Raw genomic sequence first — 18,799 nt, 5'->3', positions numbered from 1 at the left:
AAATAAATGAAATGAAAATAAAATGATCTTTCTTCTTCACCTGCAGTGCCGCTCACTGACAACACGTCCCGTCAGTGCTGGTGCGCATGCGTGTGTCCTCCAACACTTTCATCAACTCAACTCAGCAACATGGCAGGGTTCAGCGAGCACGTTCACATTGTGGAAATACTTGTATTATTTTGAACTTACTGGAGAAAAGGACAGTACAACGCTGGTGGTGAAGCTAAAGAGGAAAACAACGATGAAGCTAGCCCTGGCCTCACAAACAACAACACACAGCTTTTGGCAGCATCAGTCCTTCCAGTCAATGTACTCAACAAACTCGTAGCTTGATGTGTCCAGTTGAGTATGGTGTGTGTTTATTACTACCAGTTCAATGCACTTTGTAATGTTTAAGAGCTCCTTTACAGACGTTCTTTTTGTTGGAAAACGACACAGTTGCTTACCTTCATAGCTGCTTCTTTCCTCAAGTATTTGCCTTGGCCCCTCTGAATGATTCCATAACCTGCACTAGAAAGCAGATTGTCCACATTTTGTCCTCATCGCAAAACTTTTTAGGCCGTTCTGTTGTTGCTTTAGTACGGCGCACATCTGTGGGGGCGTCTCCCACAACATCTGCAGTCGTGTCATGTGGTAGAAACACAAGCGTGACAAGGCGAGTACATAGACCAAGGTGTGGGGCGCACAAGCGTGTTATGTGGAAAGGTGCCTTATATAGACAAACAGCGCTGTATGATGATCAGGCCGCGTGGCTCGGTTTGCTTGGGCGGGTGTGAGGGCCGGCCAGCAGGGGGCAGTTGATTAGTATAGAAATGTGAGCATATTTAGTATAATTTTGACTTTTTGAATTGTCCAAAGAAAATACAGAATTTGCTATTTATCTTATTCCGCCACTTTTGCCTCTTTAGCCATGGATCAGCACTTCCTTTGTATTGACGCTTGCGGTAGAGCACGAAGTCCATTCATTAAGCGGCGAAAGAGGGAATCTGATGTTTAGTGGATTGATCTGTGTAACATGTCCAATATTCATTTACACCAACAAAAACGGCTTTGTGTCTGTGAAGTAACCGATTTGATCTCGACTTCTCCAGTCCAATGTAAACTAATAAGAGTGAAGGGGCGGGCACGATTCATGGAGGCGCTAAAGGGAACTTGTTTTTTTTTTAGTAAGTAAAAAAAAAATCAACTGAGCGTAAGACTAAAATAATCGTGATAATACATTTTTCTATAATCGAGCCCGACCAGAGAGTGGAACATAAAGTGGACGTGCCCGCTGCTGCGACGTCATGCGACTGTCCAAAATCAAAGCAAACGGCGTGAAGAGTGGTCGATATCGGGTCAAATAAAGGCTTTTACTGGGCTGCAGCAGGAGCCCGCGCTGCTGTGTGAGACTGTGTGAGAGTAAAGTCACACATGACATAAATCTATCAACATTCATCGCTCGGGGAGATGCCGTTTGACTTTGAACAAACTGACTTCGATTGGTGCAGTCCAAGCCGGAGGAGATTAAGAGAGACGTGTCCGTGTGAGTAAAGAAGTGGACAGAGAAAAGGCAGGAGCGGCAGAAAGAGAAAGGCATTAGCGTCGTCCAATGAGTAAAAAAGTGGATGAATAATATATTTATCATTTGCATAAGTCGGTGCTGACTGTGGAGATGCACCAGCCCCAGATTATGCAGGGGCCCATGGAAAAAGTAGGGCTGGGTACCGTTAAACTGTGCCAGTATGGTATGGATGAAGAAGTTAAGGTACTAAAATGAAAGTATCGAAAGCAGGTATGGAAAAAATATATCTGTAGATCCAAGTTTTGATGCTGTTGGTCCAGGGACAGTATTGTCATGTCATGCCATGTGTATTTGTAAAAGATGACCCGAAAACAGTTTTATGGTCCCGCTCCAAGCCTGCTGTGACAGATCAGGCTGTTCACTGTCCAACAGCGGAGTCAGGTGTCCAGTGGCAGCGCCTCCCCCTGGTGAGGGCTCGGTTGTACAAAGTGTTTTGTGAATGCAAACCGTGCCAGTCGAAAAAAAAAGTTGTTGCAATCTTGGCACACAATCAAACCGAGTCCACTTGAGTCCAGTTAAGTGCAGTGAATGCAACAATCTTTTCAAAAAGAAAGAAGACAAAGATAGATGTGTGAGGAGCACCAAAGAGCACTTTCACAAAAGAAAAATCACACACTTCCTGATATTTCACTTTTTGGACAGCCTCACCATGTTTAATCCTGACTCTGGGCTCTGCAATAAGCGTTTCACTTAACACTTCAATAGCCTAACCATTTGAACATGTCTGTGTTAAGTGGGCCGTCGCACAGAGCTTTTCAGGGGTGAGCAGAGGAGCCTGGTCTCCAGAGGCACGATGACCTCCGGGCCCCTGGGGGGAACCAAAGCTACAGTGATGTGCTCTGTATGAACCCACGTGTGAGGCCCCGGCAGCTGCGGCTCACCCAGCTCCACCTGTGTACATGTGTACATGTGCACAACTCACAAGCCTTCATCTGCAGCCGCCTCAATACTAAAGAGTAATCCTGTCTCCATTCCCCTCATGGCCCTCCTGATGATGTCACAAGGTGGTGCTCTCCTCTCCTTCTCCATCCGACACTACCGCCATATTCTAAATGCTTTCACTCAATCAGCTTTAGGCACATCTTCCCTGATACATTCTTACATTCCTGTTCTTCAGTTTGATTATAGCCAATAACATTTGCACTGACATCAGTCTGGGACAGAGTGAGGCGCGTCACCGCTCTTTTAACACAAGCAGAAGAGCTTCAGTGTTTTCCCCCACTGATCACCGAAACAATTTAGCCCAGGGATGAGTGAGTAAAGCACCACAGAGAAATAGAGGCAGAGTGGTTGTTTTAAAAGAAAGAGAAAGACAAAGTTCTACTCTCATTAGGAGTTCTTTCTTGTCTCTTTACCGCAGCTCTCGTCTCTGTCCTCAGAGTTTACAGCAAACCCTGTGTCACTTACTGTCTGTGTTATCCAACACATTAACTGACCTGTGCCACGTCCACCGGGGTGCGGGGCCACCGGGGTGCGGGGCCACCGGGGTGCGGGGCCACCGGGGTGCGGGGCCACCTGTGTGTGCTGCGTGTTGGCCTTTAATCGAGCAGTTACTTCTGCTGATCCGGGACATGGATTGGGCTCGATTCAGGATCCGGGACAAAAGCTTTGATTTTGGGACGGGACTTAAGGTCACCCTGGACCAGGATGCTGCACCTATGGCAGAACACTGATCTGTCCTCAGCATTGGGGTTAAATGCTGCATTTCATAACTTTTTATCCATTAAAAAAAAAGTTGATATTAGTGTGTGTTTGCAGTGTGAGCCAGTGCTGAATGAGTGATTACTTTCTATGTGGCCTCGAGGACGCTCTAAGATCAATAGCCTATAGTAGTGGAGGGCAGCTGAAAACTACATGGTGGTAACTATGGCAACAAAGTTGTCAAAATGCAGATTGGAGGAATTTCTCTATAGATATGCATGGCATCTCTGGAATCGCCCATATATGGTCATGTTTGAAAACAGTTAAAGGGGAAAACAATTTGGAGAAAAATCTAAACTTTCTCTACTGAATTATGAATATAGTTTAAGATAAAAAGACACGGGGAGGAGCAAAGTGTTTCAACAGCCCATTAATACATTAAAAAAAAAGAGAATGCTAACACGATGCTATATGTTAGCAGTGTGCTAATGCTAACGCTAGCTAGCGCTTGCTATGACTTCTACTGAACAATCTGCTGTGAATAAACATCCATATAGACTTGACTTTATTTGCATGATAAATAATTTGATAAATGAAAATGATAAAATTTATATTTTGCCAGGAAATGGCAAAAAAAAAGGGTTTCCCAAAAGATTCTATTTTCCCCCCTCGGCGAGGCCACGCCCCCTTCTATGGCGAGATGCCGTCTGTATCTATAATTCCTGGGCCAACAAAAACTGTCACAAACTTCCAAGTCATCTCTTCGTATTGTTTTCTCTGCAGACAAAACCATCTCCATGGTTACACATACATTCTCTGCAAAGAACCTTCCAGAAACCCCCCAAGAATTGCTCCTAGAGCGTCCTCGAGGCCATCATGACGGAAAATAGCCACTAAACTAACCCACCATACAGCTGTAGGTCACTAAAAGTTCAAAGACGCACTAATATAAACTTTTTTTCTCCCACATTTAAAGTATTAAGTCCCGACTGTGACTCCTTAATAAGAATCGATGAACTGTTTTCATTTGCAACAAACTGAAGGACAAAACCTAGTCCACAAAAAGGTATAGAGCCTTTAAAAGTGTTTTCTGTGCAGTCTTAAGTTTCATCGGATATTGAATCAACTGATTTTGCATAATAATAAAGTGCCAGCGTTGCACAATGGAAAAAGCACTCAGATATTCCCGTAACTGTTAAACGCTCCATCTCCCTGAACACCATGTGAGATGAATAGGCAGCGTGTCTGTACACAGGTTACGGAGGCCATCTGCATCTATACAAGGACGTATGCGCCATAACGGCCGGCACACGGCGCTCACGTGGGAGGCCCCTGCCATCAAAAAACAAAAACACAACATGGAGACCGGGCTCAAGGCCAGAGCCATCGAGAAAGAGCGAGCGCGGCAGACCGCCATTAACCGCGTTACCAAACTCGCACAAGGCACAAGGACACCTGACGCCCACTCGCTCTCCTCCGCCTGCCCGCCTTCGCCTCCTCCGCACGGGCGGCGTCGGGGGCTGCAGACGCCGATAATAAATGACTGAATGGACATAACATCTCGGGTTTGAACTGATTGATGATGTTTCAGGGAAGGTTTTGGAAGATGTGTAACAGTTTCCATCTTAAAGACGACTGGATTGTAAAGGAAGAAGCCACACATTTCAACACAAACAGGTCTACAAAGTTTTACCTCTGTGACTTTGAGGCGAGACACTGCAGTCAGAAACCTTTGCTGTGCTTATGACCAATATAAACATGGCAAAACATTACTGCAAGTTTTCTGTCATTTTTTATGTTTTATATAGACAGTTCCAAGTTGGCCTGCAGCGCCCTCTGCAGACAGTAGTGGGGCCGACACTTGTTGAAGACACACCGGGGCTCGATGACGGATTATGGCAGTGGTTCTCACACGCTTTACACCAAGTACCACTTCATATAATGTTTGACCTTCCAAGTACCATCACATCCAGACGGAGATCGAGTCTGGACTAAAACGCGGCCTCAAAAGGGTCATGTTACGTCTATCAACCATGGACCGGTGCACTCTGTTAAGTCTGGCCGCATCTGTAGACGCCCTTGGCTCTGCGTCACATATCCACAAACGGGACAAAGAAGACACGCTTTATTTGTGAGGTCCAACGCAGATGTAAAAGTGTTTGGATTTGAATGCGGCGGCGTCGAAGGGAAAGCAAGTGAATCGCCTTGTCTTGAACCCGCGATCCTCTCATTACAAGGCAAGTGCAAGCTGAACCCGTAAGGAGCAGGACCAGGGACTCACCTGCAGATGTTCAACGATCAGAACTGTGGAGGATTAGCTCAGAAGAGGAAACCCATCCGGAGAGTAAAGCTGAGCACACACTACATGATTTTTTTCAGTCTGTAAAGATTTAGTGAAATCGACTGGGTTTAGTGCGGTTACAGGACGACTGGAGGTTCACAGTACACAAGCTTCATCTCTCTCTTTGTGTTCCGATTGGTCAACAGTGTCATGTGATCACTGTCGGCAACAACACAGATCAGTGCTGCGGGTGCGAGTCGGCGACATGAAGAAGCGGGAAGTGTTTCCTTTAGATTTAATAGGAAACGTTGGCGGACAGACATAATTCTCGAGACGGCGGAGAAAAGTTGCTGAATAGAAGTCTGACCCTAAATTCAGTAAGAGGCGCTAATCTCTGTTTGGCCATTAATCAGGCAAGGCAAGACAATGTTTGTTTATACCACGCATTTCGTACACACGGCAACCCAATGCGCCACAATTGACTCCGTGCATTAAGCTAACGGTAACCTCGCCGCCCCAAGAAACGACGTCCGGTTTTGCTAGCACGGAGCTTCAAATAAAAGCACCGTCGCATTCATTAGTTCGTTCAGCAGTTCATTAGTTCAACTTTTTTTTTTTTTATGTCTGACTGTTAACAGACATAACACAATCAATATCTCAACTGAAAGAAAGTTATTTTTGGATGATTTGGCTCGTCCTTGCTCTGCAGCCTGTGCTATCTCTTGTGCTATCTCTTGCTCCTGACACAGGTATGCAGCTCCAGTTCGTCTCAGCTCGGCCCGGGGGGAAGTAACGGTGAAGTTGCTACGATGATAAAAGCCCTGGGATGTTCATTTTTTGCCCCTTTGCCCCACGGATCAATGATAGCATGGAACTTTCCTAAGGTATGTTGTTTTTGTACAACAGGTCAAAGGCTAACCTTAGCTCTGCCGCTGCTAGCTATGTCTAAACTTTAAACTGTATATATATATAAAAGTGCATATCGGGTGAGTTGTCCTTTAAAATCCACTGTTTTTCTTCTCACGCTGCAACAAGTGCAAACCATGCTCTGAAAAGACTGGTCCTTATCGTAAATTTTATCGTAAATTGTCACGGAATGAAGTCAGAGCGGACACGTGTCTCGTAACAGTGGCACTTAAAATGTGTGTATTTAATTATATTCTTGTTATGTAGCGAGTACCTGCCGAACTATTGAATGAGACGAGCTGTGTGCTTTTATTCTGGCGTGCTGGACCGGAACCGGAAGTTACTTCCCGGGGAGGCGTTGTTACCGTTAGCTCCAGTGCACAGAGTCAATTAGTTGTTTATCCCACAGTTATGACAGAGGAATAAAAAGGGAGGAGCTTCAGTGTTTTTCGATTTCTTGCGACGGGAGTCTTTTGCACCCTTCTGCCGCCCACATTACACCATTTGAACACCCCCGCTCTCCACACACACTACCTGATACCCGACAAAAAAAATCATGTCGTGTGTGCTGAGCTTAACAAGCAAACTCCCCTCTGAAAGGTGAACACGGAGATCAGTCATATCTCGACTCAAGGACGCGACAGCCGACATTCCAATGCACCACAAAACACTCAGGTCTTTACACATGACAAAGAACTCTATTGTTGACACGCAGAAAGAAATCACACATGTTTATGATGAGCTTTGCGACGGATGTCTGTATGCAGTTATGTTTACAGTTTACCCACTGACTGCTGCAGTCCTATTCAGGGGCTCCAAACACAGCTGCAGGCTTCCTCGGTTACTCCCATTAGATAAAAACCGACGGTACTCGGGTTTTAGGCAAGACCCCCTTTCAGTCGGTTATGGATTACGTGATCATTCCTTATGTTGTAGTAGATTACTGACACCAACAGATTGATAGATGCTTGATAGATGCGGGTTATTACAGCAGTGAAGCAGCGGGTTTGTGCTGAAAGTGTTGGGAGGTTCAACAGGGGTCGCCGGGGGATCGATTTTTGTCTGCCTGTGGTTTTCGACTTTTTCTTGTTGTTTTTTTTTGTCTCAATCCCCATCATAATAGCCGCTGGTGGTGTTCGCAACCCCCACTGACATTTTCCATCTAAACTACAGACAAATAAATGCCTTCCCGCCCCCCCCAGACGGAGCTCAGATTAGTACACAGTGACTTCATGTCATTTGTAATGTACTTTTAATGCATACATTCCATAAGGCACTTTGGAATACGCTGGGTACCGTTTGTGCTCAGCAAATAAACTTGCCTCGCCTCTACCTCAGTCAGCCGTCACTATAGCAACCCCCCCCCCCAAAAAAAAAACAAAACTGTACGCCGTCCTATAAATAAAGCGCATTCATTTCAAAATATTCACTCATTTATAGGGCTGGGTACTGTTAAAAGATGCCAGTATATCTTTAGATCCAAGTTTTTATGCTGCATTAAAGAAAAGGACTTCAGCTTAAATAAAAAAATATTTTTCTTCAAAAGATTTTGCCCAATTTTTAACATTTTCTTTTCTTATTTTTGCAAAAAAAAATTCTCAAATTTTCCCATTTTGTTAACTAATATTTTCCCTATTTCTGCCCATTTTTTTCCCTCCGATTTTACCCCTATTTTTGCCCCATTATTACATTATCATTTTTCTCACATTCCCTGACATTGGAGATGAATCCAATATTACAAACTTGCCTTACTTTCACACATTATTGCTCTGTTTTCTGGTTCTAGATGACAAATATTTGAGTATCGCTCAGAAAGAGTATCGTTCAGGTATCGGTATCGAAAACCAAGTAGCATTAAAGTACTGGTGAGCCCTACTCATTCAAAAGCTTCTTAACAAATAAACTTTTTGGGGTCGGCTCTGCTCAAAATGAAAAGAGACATGAGAAGGAAGGAAAATTCCAAATTGTGCAAGGACAGGAGAAAAGGTGGCCCTTATGTACAGTATGGTTGCGTGATAGATACGTCATGTTATCTCGTCTGTTATGCCCGTTTTCAGTTATTAGCCCGATTATGAGAGATTGTGGAGATTATGTCTCAAAAACGGAGTAAACAAATGTCTTTAAATCATCTCCAAACCAGGGAGAAGAGCCTCTGTTCTCATTAGGGCTGGGCCAATCGTGATCTGATCTCCAGGACCATCCGGTAACATCGCCATATCGCGATTCAGTGGTTTCTATGTTTAACACAGTTCTGCGCTGACACTTTTCTCACTGCTTCTACAGTCGGGATTAAAACCTGAACTAAACCAGGAGAAAACCACGTCTGAACAGGGATGAAAATCGGACGATATCACAGACTGAACCTGGAATAAACCTGAGACTAAACCACGAGGGAAGCGCGTCAAAACATTGCAAGGACTGAAACTCTCAACCTTTTTAGATTTCACCCAACTCCAAAAACTTCCTGAAAAAAGCAACAAAACAAGCGACAAAAATGGGACGTAAAATAGGCACAAAAAAAGCATCAAACGAGCGACAAAAAAGGAATGAAAAAGGGACAACAACGTGACTTAAAAGAAAGCACCAAAAATGCGACTAAAAAGTGACGACAACGCTAGGAAAAATGTTGTGATCGGTTTTTGTAGGTCTTAGCTTTCAAATGAGGCTTTACACTGACCTGTAGGCTGTGGATTGGGGTAAAGCTGAGTGCTCGGTTAAAGGCAATTGAAAATTATTTTTTTGTTTCTTTCTTTTTGGCCATATCGCCCTGCCCTACAATTCTTTCATTCAAAATTCCGAGGTCGAATTCAACCGAGCCCGCACTATAATAATAATTTAAATAAAAAGTCACACCGCCGCCTCGTCCCGCGCTCCTCTCTCGGCATCCACCTGTGGGGCCCATCATGCAAAAGCTCCCATCTCCCTCCACCTCCACCACCACCACCACCTCCTCCTCCTCCTCCTCATCATCTCCTCTCCCCCCCAGCTCTAAAGCATCGCGCCCGGGGGCATGCCTCTGCACAGCGCCCGACCTCAGATAAACTTCTCCACCACTGCGTAGAAAAAAAAAAAAAAAAAAAAAATGCGCAACTGCGGCTCCACTCTTTGTTTCACCTTCTCCTCATATACTGCAGAGATTTACCCGCGTTCACCTATGCGTGTTTCTTGCCTTCTCCAACTCAAACGCACCCTGACCGAACGTCGTCTCTTCCCCCATGGTTAAAAAAAAAAAAAAAAACGATGCGCAAAGTTCAAAAGAATCCTCCGTGCCTGCCCCTTCTTGTCTTGCTTTCTTTCCCGCGCGCTCGGACGGACCCGGACTGACACATTTCGTTTCCATCCCGCCTTACCTGCGCTCTGTCGCCTTCTTCTCGTTCAATATTTGCCCGTGACACCGCAGCGCGTACAAGTACAAGCATATAGCGTGCGTTTGTCCTACCTTGACGCGTGGGATTACTTGGGAGAGACTGGAGGAGGAAGGAAGGGGATGCAAAAAGAAAAAAAGAAAAAAAAAAAAGTCTCAATGCGCAGGAAGTTCTGTCCCGGTCCGAGAGCGCGGCGTTAGTGGTGTACTCTCCCGGCTGTTCCCTCCGCGTAGACGCACTGACAGAGGCTCATCGCGATCCGGGCAAGGCAAAGGCAAGGGCTCCGTGGACTGGCGCGTGCACGTGGGTGAATGCGTGTGTATGTGTGTGTGTGTGAGAGACAGAGAGAGAGAGAGAGAGAGAGAGGGGAAGAGAGAGAAACAACAGACGCGGGAAGCTGTGCCAGAGGATGCTACAGTCTCCTAGCAACAACAATCGATCTGGCGAAGGAGACATTTTTATTGGGTAGAAAAAAAAAGAAGAAAAAAAAAAAAAACTTAGAGATTCATTCAGCAGCCGCCTCCCCTGAACATGTTTACCACTCGGAGCGGCTGAGGTGTTAAGCGCGATGGGGAGGGGGGTGGAGAGCGGCCGGTGGCTGGTCCACGCGGGAGTCCGGTATCGACACACTGCGGAGCCAACAGGCTGTACCTCCGAGGAGCGGAGTGTCTGCAACATGAAACATGCAGCAACTTCATTCAGCTGCTCACATGTGCCACTGGTGTGTAGGCGATGTGTTAAAGCCACACTGCGGAACACTTTGGGTTGTGTGCAGAGGTGGTTTATTTACTTCATTATTCTTAAGTAAAAGTACTTAGTAATATTACTTTGGTACAAGTCAAAGGCTGCACAGTTGTTTTTTTAAATAGAAGTCAAAAAGGCGTATCTCACTGCCTGGAGAATGGAGTTGCCGTTGGTCACGGACATGTCTCCAAGACGTCCCCTGGAGATAAGGCTAGTCTCGAGAGAACAAACAGGTTAGTTTTCAGAGGAGACTTTTGTAGACTTTTTCCAAATTTCCACATGGTCTCTGAGACATATCGGCATAGTCTCTGAGAGGTCTCCACATGGTCTCTGAGACGTCTCCGCATGGTCTCTGAGACGTCTCTGCATGGTCTCTGAGACGTCTTTGCATGGTCTCTGTGACGTCTCCGTATGGGCTCTGAGACGTCTCCGCATGGTCTCTGAGATGTCTCCGAGACGTCTCTGCATGGTCTCTGAGACGTCTCTGAGACATCTCTGCATGGTCTCTGAGATGTCTCCGAGACGTCTCTGCATGGTCTCTGAGGCGTCTCTGCATGGTCTGTGAGACGTCTCTGCATGGTCTCTGAGATGTCTCTGCATGGTCTCTGAGACGTCTCTGCATGGTCTCTGAGACGTCTCTGCATGGTCTCTGAGGCGTCTCTGCATGGTCTCTGAGATGTCTCTGCATGGTCTCTGAGATGTCTCTGCATGGTCTCTGAGACGTCTCTGCATGGTCTCTGAGATGTCTCTGCATGGTCTCTGAGACGTCTCTGCATGGTCTCTGAGACGTCTCTGCATGGTCTCTGAGACGTCTCTGCATGGTCTCTGAGACGTCTCCGCATGGTCTCTGAGACGTCTCCGCATGGTCTCTGAGACGTCTCCGCATAGTCTCTGAGACGTCTCTGCATGGTCTCTGAGACGTCTCCTCATAGTCTCTGAGACGTCTTTGCATGGTCTCTGAGACGTCTCCGTATAGTCTCTGAGACGTCTTTGCATAGTCTCTGAGACGTCTTTGCATGGTCTCTGAGACGTCTCCGTATAGTCTCTGAGACGTCTTTGCATGATCTCTGAGACGTCTCCGTATAGTCTCTGAGACGTCTATGCATGATCTCTGTGAGGTGTCCACGGTCTCAAGCTGTTGTGCCACAAATACTATTTGTTGTCCTCAACCTGTGAAACGTTTCTGTGACGTCCCTGCAATGTCTCCGATACCTGTCAGATACCAAGGAGATGTCAAAGAAACCTCCTTTTTTTTTTTTTAAAGCTGTTTTAAAAATTAAAATCAGGCCGTAATTACATTGCAGAAGTTGTGCTCTTCCTGTTTGACACTATGACGTAAAAAACGTCAGAGTGTCACAACTCAGTGGTTTTCCAGCAGAGGGCGGAGCAGCTGCTCAGAGAGCAACATGGCTAAAAGCTCCAAAAAGTTGATTTTGCATGATATAGGACCTTTAAGGCAGTTGAAAGGTCTTATACTTTATTCTACTCACTTTCCAAAGTCCTTTTCAAACAGGCGCCCTCCACTAGACAATCTGTTTTATTTTGGGAGATTCCCTGCTTTTCAGGCGAGACACTGTACAGCCGGGGTGTCAAACTCATTTTGGGTCGCGGGCCGAAATTCAGCTCCCACAGCGGGTCGCGGGCCGCTAATAATAGAGAAGTTTTTTTCCAATAAATAAATAATAATAAGCTGTGATTTGGTCAAAGCCCCAACTTGACTGTAGCTTCATTAATAACAATGACTTACACGTGTATTGCACTTTACAAGCCTGTGTCACAAGTTCCTCAAAGTACTACATAGTAGTCATTATTCATTCACTCCACACTCGGTGGTTGTAAGCTGTTATTGAAGTCACAGCTGCCCTGAGGCAGATTGTCCTTTTACCACGTGGCTATATGATGTGTTGTTCATATCCTGAGCTCTTATTATATCAGTGCCCTCTGCTGGACACATGTGGAACTCTTCCCTTTTTTAAAAAGAAAAAATACTACCCCCTAGTGGCTAGAATGAGCATTCTGGTTGTTCTATAAAAAATCATAACTCTGCACAGGAATGGGCTAGACAGGAATGGGCAACTAAAGTAGAAATGGTGTTGCAAGAGTGAAATGAAACCCTCATTTGGAGAAAACAGACCCCTAAAGTTTTGTAATGTCTGCACATTTGCAAGTATTTTTTTCCTATCTCTGTCTCCCAGAAAGGAAATGACCATATCTGGATCACACAGTCATCTCGGTCGCCCTTCGCAGTACACGTGGATACAAAATATGTCAATATTTGTGAATGAATATTGTGGCTCATTGAGTTGCCTTGTGTATAAATAAAGTGGCCTTGCCTTGTTGTAGCAACATCCTGGAAATCTCCGGCTCGCTAGCAACAAAACATTACAAAATAAGCATTGTACAGGGTGAGTTTAGTCTTTTTTATACATGAAAACTAAGATGTTACGACCATTGCGTGAAAAGTCAATGTTTTCACCTGCCGTGTCTCGCCTGAAACTCCAGAACTTCTATATGTCTAGTTGGCCAAGGTCTTGTTGTCTTTTTAAATCTTGGAACGAAGTACTATATGCAGGACGATTCACGAATATTCCATTTTCCCCCTCATACTAATATACCCAGTGTCTGTTTTAGTCTGAGGTCATTAGAATGCAAGAATGCAAGCTCTGGTTCGACTGACTCTCCCTCTTCACGCATGACTGTCTCCTCTCGCTCTTCTCTGCGCAAACCCATAATCCACAGCCCGTCTCTGGCCGCCGATGCCAAACGTCGTCTGGATGTGCAGAATCTTCATAACAAATGATTCATAAGCCCGATTCGTGCGGGATTACAATTGTCAAGGTTCCTCAGGAGAATGGCAATGATGAATGACTTCTCCTTTTGCCCGTGCCAATCCACCATGTCGGTAATTTGGTAGGTAATATTACTAATTTGTACTTGGGCAAATTCAGAAAACTCCGAGGTCGTTGGGTAGTTCTCGTCCCACGTGAATTAAACTTTCAGCAAATAATGACAATATAGATCTTTGTTTTTATTATTTCACTCCCTTATTTGGAAATGGGCACAGGAAGTGGCATAAGTGCTAACATTTCCATAAGTGAGTAACCCTGCACATTTTGTCCGTCTCCCTTGACATGATGTAATCGGTTGGTAACCCGGAGTCCATGCACCTGCACTAGACTCCAAGTCACCTTGCAACATAACCGTGTTTCCTTTGCTGGCTACACTTTTTATATACTTAAAATGAGGGCAGGTTTTGTTTATAGTGACTTGGCAGATTTTATTTGAAATGCCAGATGCCCTTGTAAAGGACCATTACACAATCCCATCTTGTGTTTCTAAACACAGGCTAGCCCTGACCTGGACAGACACTCATGTGGTCCCCAATCTTTTTCCTCCTACAGACCGGAGCAATTTCCTAGGGGGAGTAAGTCACAGTGGGAAAAATCGAAAAAAGTTCGAGATGAGGAGGCTGCGAAGGGGACGCAGCGGGTTAACTGCCAGATTCCACATTCTCCATGTTCACCCTGTTCCACTCCGCCCTGACCTCCACAGCAAATGTGGAGCTATTTTAACTGTTAAGAAACATTCCACATCATCCTCTCCACTCCGAGCCACCTACGTTGCCGCCCCGACTCTCCGCCTCACCATGATAAAAATACATCCATCCATCCATCCATTTTCTTTGCTTTATCCGGGGCCGGGTCGCGGGGGCAGCAGTCTCAGCAGAGATGCCCAAACTTCCCGGTCCACACACACCTCCTCCAGCTGTTCTGGGGGGACCCCGAGGCGACACCAGGCCAGCTCGGAGACATAGTCCCACCACCGTGTCCTGGGTCTTCCACGAGGCCTTGTCCCACTAGGACATGCCTGGAACACCTCCCGTGGGAGGCGACCAGGAGGCATCCGAAACAGATGCCCTAGCCACCTCAGCTGGCTCCTTTCGACGTGAAGGAGCAGCGACTCTACTCCGAGCTCTTCTCAGGTAACTGAGCTCCTCACCCGATCTCGAAGGGTGCGCCCAGCCACCCTGCGAAGGAAACTAATTTCAGCCGCTTGTATTTGATCTTGTCCTTTCGGTCATGACCCAAATCTCATGACCATAGGTGAGGGTGGGAACGTAGATCGATCGGTAAATCGAGAGCTTTGCCCTCCGACTCAGCTCCCTCTTCACCACGACAGACCGATACAGCGACCGCATCACTGCTGACGCCGCACCGATCCGTCTGTCCATCTCACGCTCCATCCGTCTCTCACTCGTGAACAAGACCCCGAGATACTCCTCCACTTGAGGTAAGGACTCCCCACCGACCTGTAGAGGGGAAGCCACCTTTTTCCGGTGGAGAACCATGGCCTCGGATTTGGAGGTGCTGATCCCCATCCCGGCCGCAACACACTCGGCTGCAAACCGCCCCAGAGCAGCTGAAGGTCCTGGTTTGTTGAAGCCAACAGAACAACATCATCCGCAAACAGTAGAGATGAGATTCTGAGGCTCCCAAACCGGACGCCCTCCGGCCCCTGGCTGCGCCTAGAAATTCTGTCCATAAAAGTAATGAACAGAACCGGTGACAAAGGGCAGCCCTGGCGGAGACCAACACGCACCGGGAACAGGTCTGACTTACTGCCGGCAATGCGACCCAAGCTCCTGCTGCGGTCATACAGGGAACGGACAGCCCTTAAAAATACAGAATAACTCTATTTTCAACTAGATCAAGATCCACAGTTCAGACTGCAATGTATCACTACACATGTGCTCATTGCTATTTCTCAGTTTGGAGAATGTCACGATAGTTGTGCACATGCACAATAACACCTCAGCTCCTCTTGACAGTCAGTTTACACCAGCCTTTTGGAATGAACCAAATTTCCTTCTCTAAGGGCTAAATGTGGTGACTGGTTTCGCACAAGATTGTTTAGTGCCTACAAGCTCTTTCTACAGCTTCGCTCATGAAAAATAAACCTGAAGTTTTGTTTAGGGCTGGTTATTGATTTGGATTTCCCAAATCAATTAGATTAAATTCACTTCAGAAGGTCCCGATTCGATTCGATTCAATATGAATGTTTTTTTAATCAATGAAGGACATCACGCAGTAACAGTTACAGTAACAGTAACAGACTTGGATATGGAAAGAAGAACTAATGCTGCAAATAGTAGAACTTGGTGCATTAGTAAAAATATGAACATATACATTAAGAATTGAACCCGATGCTGTTACATTAATCATGTTCTTTTTATTTACCTGACCAAAACAAAAATGCAAGACGTCACATGGCATCGTTATGGGAGAACGACATATCGAAAGGATCAATTTCATTTTTTTGATTCTATATCGGGCCATTCAAAGGACATTTAATACATTAAAATGATGTAATTAAGAAAGATTAATGACTTTCATTGAGTGTTGGTGCTGTGTAACCATTCCGTCTCAAAATGCTTGCCCCTCACCTGCAGACAAGTCCACAGGTGGATACTCTCGACCTTGCCATATCCAGACAACTTCACCGGACTAGTTCTGGTTATTTCAGTGCCCTATTTGCCTCTGGCAGACTGGAGTTTCCACCCTCAAGGCAGAAAGCAGAAAAACACTGCGGTGGGAGCAGTTTGTTCACTCTGCTGACTGCGGAGTCTACGGGCCAGGTCCAGCTGACTGAAGAACAGCTTCCTCCACCAGACTGTCAGGGCGCTGAACCCTCCCTCCAATATACTGTTTGGAACTTTATGATAAAACATCTGCACATCTATCTCATGCAAACCTCCACAGACAATTAGCCAACTGCTCTTCACACCCAGGCTGCTGCTGCTGCTGCGGGATCGGGGCTCCGGGAGTGGGAAGATCTCTGGGCTCTCTCCGTCCCTCCCATCCCATCCAGCGCGCTCCCCTCGAGAGGCTTTGCTGCACTCATAAAGGCCCCATTGTGCCCGTGGCATGCCCGTATGCAAAAGCCCCCAGAAAAACAGCTTTGTCCAATGAGGGCCCCTCCACGCTCCCCCTCAAACCTCTCACCCTCTCGCCCCCGCAGCATGGGAGTTTTGTGCCCGCGGACCGTGGCATGGCAGTCGAGAAGCTGAGAGGCGGAAAGAAAGTGGAAATCGGGGGGTGGGGGGAACCGACCGAGTTAGCCAGGAGAAGGGATTGATGGGACACAAGAATGATTGTAAGGGAGTCCTTTGGGGTATATCGGTACCCAAATTGCCTTTGTCACGCAGCTAATCGAATCTGATGATTACTTACGCTAATTCTCGGCTTTATAATCTAACAACATTTAGCTGATTGACCTTTGACCATGAGTTAAAATGTGAGTGCTTAAATAAATCTGTCAATGGATTTTTTTTACTATATGTGCGTATGTGTAGGTTTCTTCCGGGCACTCTGGTTTCCCCTACCACTAAAAACATGTACAATAGGCCAGGATGAAATGAATGATGTGTGTGTCTACCCCATGGGAAACTGTGGAAACATGTGTGACTTGATAAGGTCAGAAATAACTGAACCAAGGCTGGTGCTTCTGAAACAGTGACTGAAGAACAAAACGCACATGGTTCCAGTGTTTCTGTTTTGTCATATCTGTCCTACACTATTGTGGAGGGATGGGGAGAGTTCAGCCTTGTCGATGAAGCTATGCATCAGTGGGTTGGACCTGGAGCAGATCAAGACTCTACAGCTTTCTCCCCGATGAGACAGAAGAGGCCGTGAGATGGTGCAGTCTTCTTCATGATGATGTTTTAGTCCTGATTTTTGTTTTCTGTGCGTAATGAAGCCTCGGCGTTAATTCAACCTGGGAGACTAATTTCAGCATCACCTTCCTCCAGCCAATGATCGCTTCCGAGTGGGCCACACCTCCAACTCAGCCATCGGTGTAAGAGCCGCACGTCTGTAGCAGCCCATCATCGCCCTTAAGCCCCAGCAATCATGGTTCTTCCGCTTCACAGCTGCACTACGACCAACCTACGCCCCGTCTCCACCTTTTCTGCAGATGGCTCCTCCCTGCTGTATCCTTCACGGGTCTTACATACCACCACCAGTGTCCAGGCTCCCGGGAAGACATTCTTAACTACAAGCTGTTCATCCATACATTGATGTCTACCGCCGGGGTCTGATCCCAAAACTAATATACATGTCAATAATCACTGCTTTTGTCTGTTTGAGTCTATTCAGGTTGAATTGACTATAAACATGAAGCTACAAAACATACAGTGAAGGTGGATCAAAAAGGCACAAGTGAAGAATTAACATGTAAAGCCCAACATGTTTGTGCATGTAATTTTTGGTTCCTGAACTGTGAGGAGCTAAGCCAATTCCGTATTGGTGTACATCCCTGAAACTGGCGGCTGATGGGATGAGGTTTGGCAACATGGAGTGGTGAAAGGCCCATTTGCATGTCCCACCCTCACACATGCTCTGGCTCGACTACAGAGGCCACGGAGGGACCGGAGGTGCAGCTGGGGCCGAGCCAGAGCTGATCCCTCGCCTCTGCTCCAGATCGTTCTTGTCCCAAAGCGGGTGAGAGGAGAAGCCTGTGGAAGCAGAAGCTTCAGATGAGCCTCATCACGCATCAACTTTCCCAAGTGTTTTATATAGCTACATCCTCATACCAAGCCCTGAGTGGGGTTTTGTTTTCGAGTCCATTACATTGATACAGCTGCTTTTTCGTCATGTCCACGGGACACGTTGGGACAGGCAAAGTTCGATCTCCAGGGCCAAGCTGTTAACTGGTTTGTAATTGGATCCAGACCGCTTCATTATAAGGACATATTTTTTGTAGTAAGTATTTGGTTAGATGATTACTTAAGATTATTATTTTAACAAACACTGAATTATCAATCTATTTTCCTGCTGAATAAAGATACAGACACATGGTGAGGAGAAAAGTAGTTTATCCATCCATACATCCATTATCTTCCACTTCCGTGGGGGCAGCTGTTGGAGCTCCCCAAATCATATGGCACCAGCCCCTATTGCTCCTTCTGCAGGTGGTTGGACGACGGCCTCACAATTCTAACTGGGCCTGTGGGTCTCTCATAAGGGGCTGAACCGCTCCCGTCACCTAGACCCTACCAGAGGCACGAAGCCACCGACACCAGAGCTCCAGGATCATTCGGATGCTCAAACCCCTCCACCACATTAAGGTGGTGGTTCCAGGAGGGGAGAAAAGTGGTTCAACATCCTGTAAATACTTAAACCGCTCCAGGATCAATTGTTTTGTAGGTTTTCTAGTGAGAGGCTCTGTGAGCAGAGAAAACCTTAGATCCTGGAGCGTCTTAGAGGCCACAGTGATGGAAAGTAAAGGCGTCATGCTGAC

General features: G+C 46.2%; 1 protein-coding gene across 3 annotated transcripts in view; it reads right to left on the bottom strand.

The window, feature by feature from the left end:
• grm3 (glutamate receptor, metabotropic 3) overlaps window positions 1-9,869 on the bottom strand; it is a 108,242-nt gene extending 98,373 nt beyond the window's left edge. For 2 of the 3 annotated variants that reach the window (XM_079567806.1, XM_079567808.1), the window contains exon 1: window positions 9,832-9,869. The gene's annotated coding sequence lies outside the window, so the exon portion shown is untranslated. Of the gene's footprint in view, window positions 1-9,742; window positions 9,762-9,831 lie in introns of those variants that run through there. The other variant, XM_079567807.1, reaches the window with a different exon arrangement.
• Between the last annotated feature and the right edge of the window lie 8,930 nt (window positions 9,870-18,799).

Source organism: Gobius niger (genome assembly GCF_951799975.1).
Source record: "Gobius niger genome assembly, chromosome: 12".
NCBI lineage: Eukaryota > Metazoa > Chordata > Actinopteri > Gobiiformes > Gobiidae > Gobius > Gobius niger.
Note: the sequence above shows the minus strand (reverse complement) of the source record. Positions and strands in the feature narration are given on the sequence as shown.